Below are 18,669 nucleotides of genomic sequence, written 5' to 3' on the forward strand. Positions count from 1 at the left end.
ATTAAAGACTTCTTAGAATTTAATGAAAATGAAGGCACAACATACCCAAACTTATGTGACAAAATGAAAGCAGTGCTAAGAGGAAAACTCATAGCTCTGAGTGCCTCCAAAAAGAAACAGGAGAGAGCACACATTAGCTTCTTGACAGCACACATATAAGCTCTAGAACAAAAAGAAGCAAATGCACCCAAGAGGAGTAGAAGTTAGGAAATAATCATACTTAGGACTGAAATCAATGAAGTAAATACAAAAAGAACTATACAAAGATTCAACAAAACCAGGAGCTGGTTCTTTAAGGAAATCAACAAGATAGATAAACACTTAGCCAGACTAACCAGAGGGAACAGAGAGAATATCCAAATTAACAAAATCAGAAATGAAAAGGGAGATATAACAACAGAAACTGAGGAAATTAAAAAAAATTGTCAGATACTACTACAAAAGCCCATATTCAACAAAACTAGAAAATCTGGATGAAATGGACAATTTTCTAGACAGATAATCAGGTACCAAAATTAAATCAGGATCAGATAAATCATCTAAACAGTGCCATTATTCCTAAAGAAATAGAACCAGTTATTAAAATTTTCCCAACCAAAAATGTCAAGGACCAGGTAGGTTTAGTGCAGAATTCTGTCAGACCTTCATAGAAGAGCTAATACCAATACCGTTCAAACTATTACACAAAATAGAAAGAGAAGGAACACTACCCTTCTGTGAATTCCTTCTATGAAGCCACAATTGTACTTATACCTACAGGCCCACACAAAGACCCAACAAAGAAAGAGAACTTCAGACCAATTTCCCTTATGAATATCAACGCAAAAATATTCAACAAAATTCTTACAAATGGAATCCAAGAACATATCAAAATGATTGTTCATCATGATCAAGTAGGCTTCATCCCAGGAATGCAGAGATGCTTCAATATAAGGAAATCCATCAAAGTAATGGTCTATATAAACAAACTCAAAGACAAAAACACACGACCATCTCATTAGATACTAAGAAAGCATTTGACAAAATTAACACCCCTTCATGATAAACGAGTTGGAAAGATCAGGAATTCAAGACCCATACCTAAACATAGCAAAAGCAATATACGGCAGACCAGTAGCCCACATCAAACTAAATGGAGAGAAACTTGAAGTAATCCCACTAAAATCATGGACTAGACAAGGCTGCTCACTCTCTCTCTCTCTCTACCTATTCAGTATAGTATTTCAAGTCCTAGCCAGAGCAATTAGACAACAAAGGAAGGTCAAAGGGATGCAAATTGGAAAGGAAGAAGTCAAAATATCACTATTTTCAGATGATATGATAGAATACCTAAGTGTCCACAAAAATTCCACCAGAGAACTCCTCCTAAACAACTTCAGCGAAGTGGCCGAATATAAAATTAACTCAAACAAATCAGTTGCTTTCCTCTACTCAAAGGATAAACAGGCTGACAAAGACATTAGGCAAACAACACCTTTCACAATAGTCACAAATTATATAAAATATCTTGGCATGATTCTAACCAAGCAAGTGAAAGATCTGTATGACAAGACTTCAAGTCTCTGAACAAGTCTCCCTTCTGGTGGGATTAATGCTTATCTGAGGAGAAAGAGGAACAAGCTTTCTCTAGCTTTTTCATGAAGGCACAGAAGAGTGACATCTGTAAATCAGAAGAAAGCATCATCCTGATACTGGATTTATAATTCTCAATAACTTTCTATATCCCAGACTGGGGAAACAAACACATGTATTTTGGTAAATCTAGTATTATAAGAATTCTTTCCTAGAGGTGATGTAAAGAATGTCTATCCCTAGTGACAAGCCATATGATAAATTCTGCCTAATAGTTCACCTTGGAGAACACAGGAGTTTAATGGGCTTACTTACAGCACATGCACGTGGACTTACAAGCAAAATATGTGATCCCAAAGATGCTGCATTTGCAAGTTGTGACTCATCATGGACAATGACTGTCTCATGGCCACACAGATGTAGCTCCCTTTCAGTTAATCATTCTCACCCTGCTTACTCGAGCATCCTATAACATCTCCCAAGATCCCAAGACTAGTCACAATTAGTGAAGAATTACGTACACTTGAGAGTGTACACCAGAGAGTGATTGGAATACCAGCTGATGTCCAATAATCCTCTCTACTTCCTTTTTCTAGGAGTTAATATTTATAGTCAACAAGTCATGAGTGGTCTCTTGCAAGTAGTCAGATTGTTCTGATTAAAACAGTGGCTCTTTTGCTTGGAAGACTGAGCTGGACAACATAGTATATAGTCCTCTTGATTTATAATTGCCATTTGTTATAGAGCCAGGGTATTGATATGGATGGAGTCTTGAATTTGTAATCCTCCTGTTGCAGTCCTCTCTCCTTCCTCTCCAGCATTGGAGTAGAGGTGGTTACATTCATACTTGATTTAGTTTGTAGTATGCTGTATGGATTCCTGAAGTGCATAATCCTCAGGGATCTCAATTCCCACCCTCCTACCAAGAAGGACTTGTCTTCATGTGTATGTTGCCCATATTTTGTCTAGCCTTTTTCTTGCTGTTACTAGCTATGTCTTATTCCCCCTGAGTACTTTCACTGTTTTCATTGTCAGGTAAAACTTTTTCAACACTCTAACTATATTCATACTCCCTTCACAGACAACTGTCTGGAGACAGCTCTGACAGTGCAGATGGTTGATCATTCCCACATGTGTTTGACATCAGTGTTTCCCAGGTCAGTAATAATGCTTTATTCAGCATATATTGAGTTTGTACGACCAATTTGCTCTTGAAAATAAAAAAAAATCTCAGACAGGCTTCCACAGACTCACAAAATCTGGATCTATTCTAATACACCAAAATCAGGCATGGGATTCTGATGCAGTGCTACAAAATAGCCAAACAGAATGTGTAGCTTTGCAGGAAAACTAAACTAAGACCAGGAACCTGGCTTGGAAATTCTGAGAGCAATGGAAATTGTTCTTTATGTATATTTTAACAAGTATTAATTACATTTTCCACATGTACATAATGTATATTGAACACTTTTAAACCTCATCTCCATATTGGCCTGTCTACTTGCCTTCTACTCTGCTTAGATGGCAAGAAAGTTGTTCCTGTCCTTTTTAAATTCATTCAAGTATTGATCATCTTTGAATGTTTTAAACTTAGTGAAGATGTTTTTAATTTTAAATAAATCTGTTTCTTGAATTTTATCTAAGTGATTTCTACATGAGCATTATTGTTAGATCAGTGATTTGGGAAGGGCACATACTTTCTAGATTTTCTTTCCTTGTCTTTCTTCCTTCCTTCCTTCCTTCCTTCCTTTCTTTCTTTCTTTCTTTCTTTCTTCCTTCCTTCCTTCCTTCCTTCCTTCCTTCCTTCCTTCCTTCCTTTCTTTCTTTCTTTCTTTCTTTCTTTCTTTCTTTCTTTCCATCTCTTTCTCTCTCTCTTTCTTTCTTTTTTTCTTTTTCTTTCATTCATTATTTAGTTTGTTCATTTGTTATTTTGGACCTGGATATCTGGATTTAGGATGTTGGATTTTTTGGATAGGCTTTTAGCTTACCAGGCCAGAATTCTAAAATGGGCTAGGTGGCCTGAGAGAGCCTCAGAAGGTTGGAGTCATGGCTGAGGAGACTAGGTTCTGAGCAATAGAGTAGGGGCACTGTGGTACATAAGATAGGAGATGGGACTGGCCAGGCTAGAGTAAAGAGAGGTTAACATACTGGAGCTGGATGGACCATGTATGGTAGCTATAATACACAGAATCAGAAGTGGAACAGGTACTAGGTCTGAGCAGCTGAGTCTCAGGGAGAAGCTGTGGTTTACCATACAAGAAAAGAGCTGACCTGGGCCAGAGGCTAGTGTGACTGGGATGTTTTATTACAGCGGTGGCTGGAAGGACTACAAGGATTAACCGTAGGATGTGCAAACAGAGGCCAAGAAGGACAGTGTCAGATTGATGCTTGGAACTGCTTCAATGAGCAGGATCAAGGGCAGAAAAAGAGGCCAGAGGCAAGGTTAGAGAGGCAGTTGTGGGGTGTGAGTCAGGAGACAGACTGAAAAGGGTCAGGCACAGTCAATCAAAAGGTCTAAGGTACAGAACAGCTGTGGAGCATGACTAAAGTTAGCACAAGTCTGAGATTTTTTTTAATATATAGTTTTTCTCTTTTACATTTAAATTCCTTAACAGCAAACACTGCATTTACATTCCAGCTCTAAGTAAAGATCACTGGTGTGTGTTGGAGAGCCTAAATAAAGATTAGTAAACTGAAAGAACTTGTACTAAGGTGTGAACCCTGAAAATCAGTTATGTCCTGCTATGAGCTATATTGCCTTATAGAACTACAATAGGGTCTGTGACTTTGTCTCAACATGTATATCCACATGACAAATCCCAGTTTCTATTACTTCAAAGGTCCCACAGGTCTGCAGCTAGAGTGGTTACTGGTAGCTTAGAAAGCATGCTTTGGAAAACAGTGGCACAGGCCCGGAAAGACTGCTCAGCAGTGAGGGGCACTGGCTGTCCTTGAAAGGAATTCCTCTTCCACTCAGGAGTTTTAGCCACTTCTCTGAGTTTGTTATCTTGCAGGAGGAAGGGCGGGAAAGTAACATTGTCATCACGAGTGCCTTCAATTGTTACCTAGCTTATGGTACAGGCATCTGCTTCTAGCTACATTGGAACACCTGCATTTATTTATGTATATGACTGTTTTTGGAGAGGCGACACATTTTTCTTATGGCAGAAGTTGGTGGGTGTAATTATTTTGTGGGTAAGGGTTGAGGATAAAGCCTTAGGTAGCTAGCAGACTCTAAGATTAGAAGGCTAAGTTTGGATGGAACTAAACTGTTGAGAGAGGAAGATAGATGACTGAAAAGCATTTCATTAACTGAAGAAATTGGCAGAGAGACATTGCTGGAGGTCTTCTGCCAAACTTGGCACCTTTTAACAGAATTTGAGGTCAATGGTAGCAGAATTTAATGGTGCTGACCAGATGATGAGGCTTGAAGCTTGTCTCATGTGCGGCCATTAATAGGTGACAGTTCTAAATGGGTTTCTGAGCCACAAGTTCTTCAAATGTCTTCCTGCTGTCTTTCAAACAGAAGGGTCACTTTCAGTAACTTTCTGAGGTTCTGACTATTTCAGAGGGCCAAGAAGGTGGTGGAATTAAGTGCCTAAAGAAAGAAGGCACATCACATCATGTCATATTTCCCTTTGCCTGGGAAGGAAACAAAACCCTTCTACCTGTCTTGATGGCATAGATCATGGGTTGAAAAGGACAAAGAAGTTGGGCAAAGCCAACACAGTCATGTTTGCATCATGTCCCCAAGGGCTTGCAGTATCCTTCTTGCATCTTCCTTTCTCTCCCTCATGCTCCTGTTATTCTGTGATGGGAAACAAAATCAATCCTGTGTCCTGGTGTGTGGGTTCTGGGGCGTTCACTCTGCTAGACTGTTTATTTTATGTCTCTGGCTTGGCACTGAGGAGAGATTGAAAAGGACCAGCCCCAGGAGCTCCTGATCTACTCCTCATGAATGCTGCATTCATCACTTAGACGTAATATATTTATAATCAGGGCCAAGGTAACATGACCTTGTTTAATTCTAAATACATCACAGGCAGCCAGACGTGGGAACTGCTGGCTTTAAATCAGATGTGAGATGTGTTAGCAGACAAAGAGTTGGTTATAATTCTGTTGACCTCTTTTAGTTTGATGCATTCCTTTCTTTGCTACTTTCATAAGAAGGAAACAGAAAAGGTAGTAGATGAAGAGAATGTGGTAGGGGCTTCTCCTACAGCTAAACTTTAGGGGAATTAAAAGTTGTTCTTGTGATCATTGCACTGGAAGGGCTGGGTTGTGGGGAAGTGTAAGTATGATGGTATGCCTTGGGTTTGGATCTGCCGACACAAGTTAACTAATTTCTAAGCCCCCTTTCACCATTCTAGAAACATTAATCATGGGGAAAAAGAAACAAAAAGCAATTGTTAGCTATTTACTATTTCCCTGCACAATGGTGTTTAACATAGCTCACCAGAAATGGTTAAGAAAAATTTTCTTCCTCCCACATCTTTGTTTGGGCCATACCTGTATATAAATATTCTTTTACGATGACAACTCTAATCCTCTCAAGATCTTCTACTCAGTTCTTTCTTCTGCTATAAACATTTGTTTCAAATATAGCTGTAATCTCTATAATGTAAATTGTACTTATGTTGGCATCAAGAATGGTGGTGTTAAGCAAGTCCTGAGAATTTTATTTTACTGGTTGTGCAATGGAGACCTGTGTGAGCACTGAAGCTTTAAGGCACCTTGTTATTCATGTACGTACAGCCGAAGAGCTGGATGCTCTTTCTCCCACTCTACCCATATTCCCACCCACCCACCCACCCACCATTTCTGCTATTACAAAGCATTCTATCCTGGATATGGAATGAGTCAGAGCTAAACTAATTAACTAACCAGCAGTGAGCTACAGCTTCAGTATCTTGCATTCCTGAAGATTTATCCCATTTCAAATTCATTGCCATTTTCCTCCAGGGAAATAAAGATTGCTGCCTATTAAAGATGGGGACAGAAAAAGGCACCTTCACTGGAGACAGCCTGTACAAGAAAATAATACTGTAATCATTCCCTCCAATCAGCTGAAAAGGATTAAATCTTCTGCTTCTAAAGTAATGTTCCGATTGAGCCTTGGGGAAGAATAATTCATGATTAGGGAGAAGGCTGGCCTAGCAAATGTGAACATTATGTCCATTACTTAAACACACTTCCTGGGCTGACTGCTAATGTACCCAAGGGACTCACAGCCTCAGCAACTGATGGGCGCAATGAAACGGGCAGACAAGGACAAGAAGCATTATCATCTGAATTCAACAGCACTACACAGACTTTACCACTGCTAAATCACTGCCTTTGGTAAATAGCCCAGATAACTCATTTTAATAGAAGAATTCTTCTCTTCTTTATGTGTATTAAACAACAGACTCTTCTGAGTGGTGGCAGTGTATTGATTCCTGGGAAAGGCCGTGTGAATACCAATTCTGTAATTTATGATGTTTTGTGGCTCTGGCTCTTTTTGTTATGCATAGTGTATTAAACATTCAATAGCTCAATTTAATCTTTGCAGCCAAATTGCACAGCACATCTTGCCAGATAGTGGTTGTTTCATATACACAGCCCATCTGCTTCCTGTTCTATAATTCATTCAGTAGGCAAAGTTTCTGGCAGCCTCAGGATATCATATATATATATATATATATATATATATATATATATATATATGTATATATACATTCTCCTTAGGGTACCAGAAGTGCTTGGCACTCAATTAGTTTTCTGGGTTTCTAGTGCTGTATGTGTATGAGCAGGGGTGTGTGTTTTTACTTTTATGTGAATTAGAGATGGGAATAGTTTCTATGTTCAGGGTCCTCATCTGGACAACTTTTCATGAACTTTTGGCGTTTCACAAGACTAAAAGAAAGGCAGAGTAGTTAAAAATGAAATGCAGTGATCCTTCTCTGCTGGGAAATTATCAACAGCAATAAAATGTGTTCTTTTGACCATTCCTATCTAAATAGATTGATTTATATCTTGTGGGAGAAAAATAAATAAAACAAACCAAACAGTCGTATAAACTCTTGACTCTTCTTTCTGGATGAACCACAAGGGAATTACTCTCTTTTGGTGATGTTTGTTTTTCCTCAATTCCTCCCTCCTTGGATCCCTGCCCCATTTCTTAATGCCGATGGTAACTTTGTCCTTTCCCCACCTCCATTTTTCTGTTTACTTTTAAAGAAATCAGTGCCTAAATGTTACCCAGTGGAAAACTGCACTTGCTAGTTATTGACATTTTTAGGCAACTTCCTGTACAAATGCCTGATTTTCAGAGCATTTTATGACCTTTATACCACACTCAAGGGACATGGGCCACCCTGGGTCTTAGATGATCATTTTAAACCTATTTGGAAAAGTGACCTAAGAACCTATCTTATAGGCTAAAATTATAGCACAAGTAGATCATCTATGCCAATGACCTCATTTTACAGTGCGGAACTGCCTGAACTTGGGGAATGCTTTAGAGCATGACCAAGCAGGCTGTACAAATAGCTCCATAATGTTTCTGAGCCCTGGGAGGGAAGCAGAAACATCAAGCCAGAGTCCAGAGGGCAACAGAGATGCTAAACAAACTGAGGATCTGGATCTGGGAGTTTGTGGGACTGGTTTCTTTTTCTCATGTGTTGACATTAAGTGCTATTATGGATCTTCAATGGCTGAAGAGGCCAAACAAAACGTATCTACAAGTCTGAAAAAAACAGTGTTGTTGCTCTTCACTAGCAGTTTTATAGCCCTTAGTTTTGCAAACAGTGACCTGTACTTTCAGGCCTGAATGGTAATTTAACTTCTAATCTAACCCAGTGTGTGTGTGGCAGGGAAAACACTCATGAGTTACCTTTGGTGATTCACACCAGGACTTCTGGAGTTACTTTCCCTTGCATTTTGGGTAAAAAATTCTGCATATTGGAGACATGCCAGGCTCCTGAGTATGGTTACCTTAAAAGGGAATGGGAATGGTAGCCAAAGAGACCGTGACTGGAGTCCATTAAAGTAAGAGCAGAAGAAGTCAGGACGCTAAGAATCATCAATGTGATATGGTTAGCCTTGAGAATAGATGGGGTCACATGTAAGGACACAGAACCAAAAGGAGCCGAGCATAGCTACTGGCCAACAGCCTGGAAAGGGATACTTTAAATCTGTTGCCACAAGAAACTACATTCTGCCAGCAACCAAATGAGTCTGGATGTGAATTCTTCTCCCAAATCTCAGCCTAAGAGACTTGCTGGCCAACATCTTGCTTTAAGCCTGTTAGACTCTAAGCACAGAACCCAGACAAGCCACATGGAACTACTGAACTGTTGACTAACAGATAAATCTTGTAAGCTACTTAAATCACAGTGATGGATATATGGTAGTAGCACATAGGTTTGGCTCTCCTTCTGCACCCTGGTCATCCGTGCTAAAATATAGCCTAACCTGTGTATCTTCAGTCTTTGTCCATGCCCTCTACTTCCTATTTTCATGTGGAGAGAGGGAAGCAGGTTGTAAGAAGGACAAGTTAGGGATACCAAAGTTCTTACCTGCCTATTGCTTTCTTCAGAGGCTCCAGCTGGTACATAATGGGAAATTGTCAGAATTTGGGAAGGTCTTTACTATCCTGTTCTTTATCAGATTACTGGTAACTGGTAACTTTTCTGTATGACCATAGTGGGAATGCAAAAGAAGTTCTTAGGAAGGTTCACTATTGGTCACATGAACTATATCATTTATCCTGGCTTTCTTGCTGTCAGACACAGAGATAATCCATGCTATAGTGCATTTCATTGTCTGCCAACACAACAGTCAGCCATTCCTCTACTTTTAGACTTATGGTCAGGCACGGGATCACACATTGCTTGTCCTCCTTTTCTTGAGTAAGAGGGTGGGACAGACTATTTAATCGAGGAGCTCAGTGTTGGGAGAAGAGGTTAAAGAAATAGTAAGGACAATGGGTGATGATAACATAGATTATGGTACTGCTATGACTTTGACTTCTCAGGCAGAAATCCTATATCTGTTCTTTTTGGCAAATTAATAGAGTGTAAACCTTTACACATTTGCCCACTAGGCCTAAGGGACAAGCCATCATTCCACATTTTACTTCCAAATGGACAGGCAGTTTGGTGGGACAAGACAATGGCTTTGAACATTTCAGGGAAACAGAATTTACATACTGTTTTGTGTACTCTGAAGCTTCAGAGTTCCAGAATAAAGTGTGGAGTGGAATAGTGCCTCTTGCCTGTGCACTGTGATTCACTCATGATAAGGATTGCTACATCCAAACTTTTCCCATAATGTCCTTCACCAATTCTCTCTTTCTGCAATCTGTTCACTTCTACCTTCTCAATGTGGGCAGGTGAGTTTTCAATTTGTAGAACATGGTCTTGTTTTCATCATACTAAGTTCTGATTATGGGAAGTGGTGTCATATGCCTCCATTTTCTATCTTAGAACACCTGTTGACAGAAGCGGTGTAAAGCATCCTGTAAAACCCCCTTACATTTATTCGTTCCATTTGTTGACAACTGTCTTCTCCCTAGATGAGAGTGATAAGACTTGAGGCAGCTCTCAGCACAGCACCGGGTTCCTACTTAGTGTTCAACTGACTTTAGTTAGTAGTCTATTTTTACTTAGAAGATTTGTTTAGATGTCTCTAGGTGCGAGTATGCACCTATGTTTGTGTGGTTTTGTGTGTGTGTGTGTGTGTGTATACACACGTGTGTGTGTGAGCATGTGCATGTGTGCATACACACACACATGCATGTATGGGGGTACATGCATGTGGATGTGTATATATGTGTGAATGCATAGCCATGCATGTGCGTATATGGATTTTTCATTGGTCCTTTCTTTTTTTTGTATTCTTTTTTCTTCTTTATTAACTTGGGTATTTCTTATTTGCATTTCGATTGTTATTCATTGGTCCTTTCTATCTGATGAGTGCTAGGATCAGGTGATGTCTCCCATAGGCAATCCAGTCTGGTTGACATATTTTCTTGTTGCTGACTTCCTGCCTACATTTCCATCTGCTTCAGGTCTATATAAACTTTGCCAGGTCGACCATGCACCATGAAGCTGTCAGCAAAATCTACTCATGGGAAATATGGCTTTAGAAGGGGATGGAACCTTATAACAGCTGATCTTCCCTTCTTGTGGGTGATATCTGCAAAAGAGTGGCTTCTTGTTTCTGAGAAGCCCAGCAGATTTTCTAAGTGACTATGTGAGTATTGTCTTAATGATATTTGGGTGTCTGTATGTTTTGGTCAGCTAGAAAATTCAAAAAAAAATTTTTTAAAAAAAGCAATTCAAAAATTCACTGATGAGCATGATTATGTAGAAGAATTAAAAAGCATAAAGTTGAGAGGATGAGATTTTGAGTTCAGTTTCTCCTATATTACTTCGGTAATAAAGGTTCACCAAGAAAGTCTAAAAGCTAAGGCTATTAAATGTTAGGGTAAAATGAAAACTACTCCTCCACTTTGTGGCTGTTTTCCTGTTGCCCCACTGGCCTGAAAATAAGCTTCCTGCTCTGCTGCTGTCTGCAACTCGAGCCTGAGAGAGATCCTGGGGGAGTTTTCCTTGTATAAATCAAGCATTGAACTTGATTTTTCACCAGGAAGAACACCACAGCTTGTACACTGCCTTGGACTCTACTGCTGGGCATAGGGAAAATGGCTTCTAAACCGATGTCCACTGATGAAGTGAGAAGCCAGACCCTCTATTTTGCAAGGTTCTCAAAGTGCACTATAAGAACATTAAGGGATTAACAATGGGAAAATGAAGCCAACAGATCCCAGATTATAAAAAGCATCATAATTACCTTGCTATTTAGTCTGTTGGAGATCTGAAATGTATGTAGCATTCTGTTTAAAACAGGATGCCTGTTTTGATCGATTAGACGGTTCGTACTCTGAAAAGGCATAAACTCTAACACACTGTGAGTCCAAGTCTGAACCCAGCAGTTCAATAAAAGGAAACACCTGCTCAGTAAAAATGCTGTACACATGACTGACTATGGAGTCTCTATGCAATGGGACTCTTAAACAAACTTCCAGAGAGATATTATTTGGGTGAGAATAAATGGCAGCGTGATCACAAGTCTCTTTGATTCCCAGTCTGAGGCAGAATTGGATTTAGTGCAAGGTATTTGGAACTATAAGCTAACATCCCCATTAGTTAACTTTGTTCTTATCTAAAAACATGACATGGGGTGCTTGTACTAAGGTTGTCTGGGGAGGAATGCATGCTCTTACACTCTTTATCCATTTGGTCTTTAAATGAGAACCATCTAGCTCTGCTTGACCCAGTTAGCAGCTCTGAAAGCCTCTGGACAGATTTAGTGATTAATGATGATTGATTTTTTTTCTTGCCAGCTTAATTGTCACACTTGAGCAGGACTGATGCCATCCAGCTGTGCTTAATTAGTGTAGTGGACTTAGAAATGTTAGAACCAGCCTTGGACAGGAAAAAGTCTTATCTATTCTTTATCCTGCTGAGGTAAACTTAGACTTGTAGTAGATACAAGTTTTCATTAAGTCCAAGGGACAAGTGAGGAAATTCACGTTGTATAAAATAGACATGACATTGTTCTTAGGTATACATAAGCTAATGTTGTCTCTCAGAGCATGACTTAGCAAGGGAAGCAGCTCAGGAGAATTTCTCTGTGGCATGTGTCAGTTGGGAGAGTGACATCACTTCAAACATGCTTATTTGTATTCATGTGTTCGAAGACTTTAACTTTTGTTGCTCATGCGTTGAAATCTGAGCTTCTTTCATTCTTAAAACTGTTCCATGTCATGGTGCTGGAGAGATGACTCTGGTCAAGAGTGCTTATTCTTGGATAGGACCTGTGTTTGTTTTCCAGCACCCTCATATCAGACAGCTCACAACTACCTATATTTCAAGTCCCAAGGATCAGATTTCTGTTGGGCACATGCACACATATAATATACAGAAACTCTTGAAGACACATACATATGAATAAAAAAGTTAACATTTAAAAAGTGGATGGGGAAAGCCCGAGTGGCATTAACCCTACACAAAGTACTACAGGAAATTAAAGAATATTGAGTGTGGGAAACTGGTCTTTTGGAATTGGTTATCGTATAATAACAATGAGAAAAAAGGCTATAAATTTGAAAGAGAACAAATAGGGGTACATGGGAGGATTTGGAGGGAGGAAAGTGTAGAAATAAATGTAATAAATGATGTAATTATATAATAGTCTCTATAAAATGAGAAAAGGTTTTATGTCCATTAAGCTGTTTAATTTAGGCTTCCAAATAAAGACTCAACTTTTATCTTCTCTCCTTCCTTCCAAAGGGTCCATCTTGGAGCACTAGGAACATTATATCCTAACTCAGTCTTTTACTTCATGTTTCAGAGGCTTAACACTGACTTCTGTTTCATGAGCATGTGTCCAATAGGTATAGTCCACATCGTGACTTTATTTTATATACACAAAGTAAAGCCATCCAAGAATTATCCTAGCTTTGTTTTAAAATTCCAGTAACATCTGGAGTGAATCAAAATGCACAAATGATGTGGGAACGCCATGAATTTACTAGCCCCTCTCTTGCTATAGCAAATCTACAGAACCTTTATGAGTATGAGTTCAATGCAGTCAAGGAGTGATAAAAGAATGGATATTCGTGGAATTGTTGGCATGTTCATGTACAAGAGTTAGGAGAAGACTGAATAAACCTTGCTAAATAGCTTCTGGCCATCCATGATCTGTTGTTCCAAAGGGAAACTTTGATATAATCTTCTCTTTCCAAACCTGCCCATATGCTCTCTTTCAAATTCATGGCCTTTCTTCAATTAATTGCCATTGTATGCATATATGTCTATCTTTATCTGCAAACATAAGGGAAGATCAGTTCTAGAACTAGGTGAAATGACTTCCAAAAGATGCCTGCATTTACTCTGTTTTACTGTCAGCATGAATAGCAGTATTTTGTGGTCAAAAGTATTGTATTTAAACAGAATACTATATTGTTCCCCATAGTACAAGCTGAGAGTTACACAAAATCAATAGGAATACAAAAAAAAATAGGTACAGATGATAGGAAAAAAATTGTATCCTAGAACCTAGGGCTTCAAAGACTAATGCCAAATATTTGGATTCTAGATGCCTTTTTCATTTTCTTAGCATAATCCTCAAAAATTAATCCACCCAACCATTTACCTACCTATCTGTCCATCTGTATGTCCATCTACACATCTTTCCCCTCATCCACTTCTCAGTCTGCTCATCTATCTAACCATCCGTATGCCAGTTCACCCTTCTGTCCATCCATCCATCCATCTATCCATCCATCCATCCATCCATCCATCCATCCATCCATCCATCCATCCATCCATCTTTCCACTCAGCATTTCTATGTCAATTAGATGTTTCTCTGCAGATAGATTGTCTCCAAAAGTTAGAAAGTGCAGTTGAAAGAGCTCCTTAACTTCATCACACATGTGGCTGTTCTACCATGGGGAGGTTACCTACCACTCCGGGTCACCCAGTGATCCCTAAACCAAACTGGGGAATTAAGTATTGTTTCGCTAGGTATAGCTCATGCATCATTTTTACCTGTATAGGAAATGTGGAGGAAGGAAGGAAGATAAATTAGCATTAAAAATATAAGCTAGATTGTTGTGCACAGAAAAAATATTTATTCTCTTATATGAATTACATCATAATACGACTACCAAATGATCTAACAAAAAAGTTTTTTTCAGAATAAAAATTAAAATAAGAAATTATAATTCATTTTCTCCAAGTTATTACTTTTAATTTACTGCTAAAATAGATTCTTATTTATTTTTTGTTGGATATTTTTTTATTTACATTTCAAATGTTATCCCCTTTCCCGGTTTTCCATCTATAAAGCCCTTATCCTATCCTCCCTCCCCCTTCTTCTGTGAGGGTGTTCCTCCACCCATCCACCCACCCTTCCCCCCCCACATGCCCCTACACTAGGGCTGTGTCGAGTCTTGGCAGGACCAAGGGCTTCTCTTTTCATTGGTGCCCAACACAGCCATTTTCTGCTACATATGCATCTGAAGCCATGGGTCTATCCATGTGTACTCTTCAGATGGTGACTTAGTCCCTGGGAGCGCTGGTTGGTTGGTATTGTTGTCTTCAGCTCCTTCAATCCTTTCTCTAACTCCTCCAATGGAGACCCCATTCTTGGTTCAATGGTTGGCTGCAAGCATCCACCTCGGTATTTGTCATGCTCTGGCACAGCCTCTCAGGAGACAACTCTGATAGCTTGTACTTCTTGGCATGAGCAATATCATCTGGATTTGTTGGCTGTTACATGTATGGGCTGCATCCCCAGGTGGGGCAGTATCTGGATGGCATTTCCTTAAATCTCTTCTCCAAACTTTGTCTCCATCTTTCCTCTTATTAATATTTTTGTTCCCCCTTCTAGAAGGACTGAAACATCCACACTTTTGGCATCTTTCCTCTTGAGCTTTATGTGGTCTGTGGATTGTATCATTGCTTAATCTGAGCTTTTGGGCTAATATCCACTTACAAGAGAGTGCATACCATGTGTGTTCTTTTGTGATTGGGTTAACCCACACTGAATGACATTTTCTAGTTCTGTCCATTTGCCTGTGAATTTCACAAATAGGTGAGCAGTACTCCATTGTGTAAATGCACTAAATTTTCTGTATTCACTCCTCTGTTGAGGGACATCTGGGTTCTTTCTAGCTTCTGGTTATTATGAATAAGAATGCTATGAACATAGTGGAGCATGTGTCCTTGTTATATATTGGAGCATCTTTAAGGTATATGCCCAGGAGTGGTACAACTGGGTCCTGAGGTAGTACTGTGTCCAATTTTCTGAGGAACCTCCAGACTGATTTTCAGAGTGGTCATATCAGCTTGCAATCCCATCAACAATGGAGGAGTGTCCCTCTTTCTCTGCCTCCTTCTTCAGCATCTGTTGTCACCTGAGGGTTTTTTTTTTTTTACCTTACCCATTTTGACTGGTGTGAGGAGGAATTTCAGAGTTATTTTGATTTGCATTTCCCTGATGACTAAAGATGTTGAACATTTGTTTCTTCTTGACCATTCCATATTCCTCAGTTGTGAATTCTTTCTTTAGCTCTGTACCCCATTTTTAATAGGGATCTAACTTCTTGAGTTCTTTGTATATATTGGATATTAGCCCTCTATCAGATGCAGGATTGGTAAAGATCTTTTCCTAATCTGTTGGTAGCTGTTTTGTCCCATTGAAAGTGTCCTTTGCCTTACAGAAGCTTTACAATTTTATGAAGTTCCATTTGTTGATTCTTGATTTTAGAGCATAAGCCATTGGTGTTTTGTTCAGGAAATTTTACCCAGTGCCCACGTGTTTAAGGCTCTTCTCCACTTTTTCTTCAATTAATTTGATGGTATCTAGTTGCTAAAATAGGTGCTGATCTAGTCTAAATAGCAAATATATAAAAGACATAGTTAAAATGTCCCGTTTTGTGTGTGTGTGTGTGTGTGTGTGTGTGTGTGTGTGTGCGCGCATCTGTGTCTGTGTGTGTGTCTGTGTGTGAGTTCTGGAAGGTCTAGGTTTAATCCAATTACTTCTTTATAACAAACATACAACAGTAAGGATTACCTATATAATGAAAAGTGCTGGCTATTCATGAACTCAGTTCCAGCCTAATTGTGAAGTAGCCTAAAGGCTTGGGTGCCTTTCTTTCTTTCTTTCTTTCTTTCTTTTTCTTTCTTTCTTTCTTTCTTTCTTTCTTTCTTTCTTTCTTTCTTTCTTCCTTCCTTCCTTCCTTCCTTCCTTCCTTCCTTTCTTTTCTTTCTTTTTTTTTTGATTTTTTCTCCACCTTTATTAGATTGCGTATTTCTTATTTATATTTCAATTGTTATTACCTTTCCCATTTCCAGGCCAACATCCCCCTAACCCCTTCCCCTCCCCTTCTACATGGGTGTTCCCCTCCCCATCCTCCCCCCATTACCACCCTCCCCCCCAACAATCCAGTTCACTGAGTTTCAGTCTTGGCAGGACCAAGGGCTTCCCCTTCCACTGGTGCTCTTACTAGGCTATTCATTGCTACCTATGCAGTTGGAGCTCAGGGTCAGTCCATGTATAGTCTTTGGGTAGTGGCTTAGTCCTGGAAGCTCTGGTTGGTTGGCATTGTTGTTCATATGGGGTCTCAAGCCCCTTCAAGCTCTTTCAGTCCTTTCTCTAATTCCTTAAATGGGGGTCCCATTCTCAGTTCAGTGGTTTGCTGCTGGCATTTGCCTTTGTATTTGCCATATTTTCAATGTTTGAATTGAATATACTGTTTCAGATTTTTGATAAGATGTCAAACTAGAAGCTGCTTCTGTACAACCCAAGTACAAACAAAGAAATAGTCTCCAAAGAAAGCAAGTAAGAAAGAGCTTTGGAAATTTACTAAGTTAGTGTCATGATACCTGAAATACACAGAGGGAAAAAGTGAGTGAGCACAGGAAAGAAGCAAGCTTGGTCTACTACAACCCCTGATGTGTGGCTCCCTGGTAATTGGAGGGGAAGATGAAGATTCATTCATATGATAAGGCAGGGAGCCCTAGTGTGAACAAATTGTCAGTCCAACACTCAAGATAACCCCAAAGTCTCACATGCTTTCATTCCAAGCAGCAGTTCTAGTGAAAGTCAATTCTCAGGCAAATGGGTCAGAAGAATGACAGAATCTCCTCTCCTCACTCTAAGACTTAGAGGACAGTAATTAGGTACCTTCTTTTGAAAACCTAGCTACTCCAAGGACCTAAGAATAGGAAACATATGTCATTGATTTCAACTTTACCAGGCCCCAAGGTAAGATACAGTCTTAGGGAGCAATAATTATCAAGAGACAGAGACAGCGATAGCTCCATAAGTCCAGGCTGCTGAAGGCTTAGATTAGACAGTAAAGCACACCAGGAAGTGTAGTCCTATTCTTCATGATGGGGATAAATTTCATCTACTGAAAATCCTTAAAAATGATAGCCTGGAGCATAATGTTATCAATTAGGCCATTGTTTGTAGCTCCCTACCTCACTCTAATATCTATTGAACCTTTGAACTCCAAAGCTCCAGAAGAATGCTTGATATGCAGAAGTTCATCTCACAAGGAGGTCTTCAATATAACTATAGGTCTTCTTTTCCAGCCACTTTCTACTTTCCCAGAGTATATGAGGATTTCAAAGAAACACTCATACCTAAATATTCAAAGGTTAAAATCTAAATATGAGAGCAAAAAGTGAAGCTTGTCTGGGTCTGGGTTACCTGACTCAGAAAAATTGTTTCTAGCTCCATGGTTTAGCCTATACATTTTGTAACTTTTCTTTTATTAACAGCCTAATACTATTCCAATGTGGAAATGTACTATATTCACTATCCATTCATCAATCCGTGGATATCAAAGTTGTTTCCATTTTTTGGTTATTGGAAACAGAACTTTGTTGTGTAACGGTTTTATCTGAGATTGAAGCATTCTATCTTGATGGGACACTCTTTAATCGGGGAGTCGGACAATTGAAAATAGCTTCCAGAAGCCCCTGAACCTGACCAGATTTACTATACCCCATTCCTCTAAGAGTAAACATGCAAATCTGAAACTTCTTGTTTTTATTGTGATTCTTGCAGGCAAACAATAATTAATGTAGGTATTTTTAGTTGTGGTTTGAAAAGTTACTTAGTCTGTTTCTCTTTATTGGTGAAGTGATTACATTTCAAGTTATTGTAAACAAAAGTACAGTAATTCACATAACTCTGTTGATTCTTTAGGTCAGTTTATTCCTTTTTTTTCCCATACTAGCATCAGAACTTTACTAGCTATCTATGTTGGAAACAACAAATTCCTTCTTTCTTCTCCTTTGTTTATCTGTTCTTTTCATGAGATTTATTCTTCTTTATGCTCTCAACAGTGAGATTTCTTTTTTTTTCCATTTCTTGGATAGTAGTTTATGTTCTTCAGTACTTGCTAAGCTATCACAGTTTGTGCTTGTCTAAAAAAAAGGTGCATATTCCTTGACTTCTTGGAGAAGCCAAGTTGTAAAGACTTTCTGAAGTTATTCAGAGAAGCCAAACTAAGCTGCCTGGAAGAAGCA

This window comes from Rattus rattus, chromosome 1 (assembly GCF_011064425.1).
Source record: "Rattus rattus isolate New Zealand chromosome 1, Rrattus_CSIRO_v1, whole genome shotgun sequence".
Lineage (NCBI taxonomy): Eukaryota > Metazoa > Chordata > Mammalia > Rodentia > Muridae > Rattus > Rattus rattus.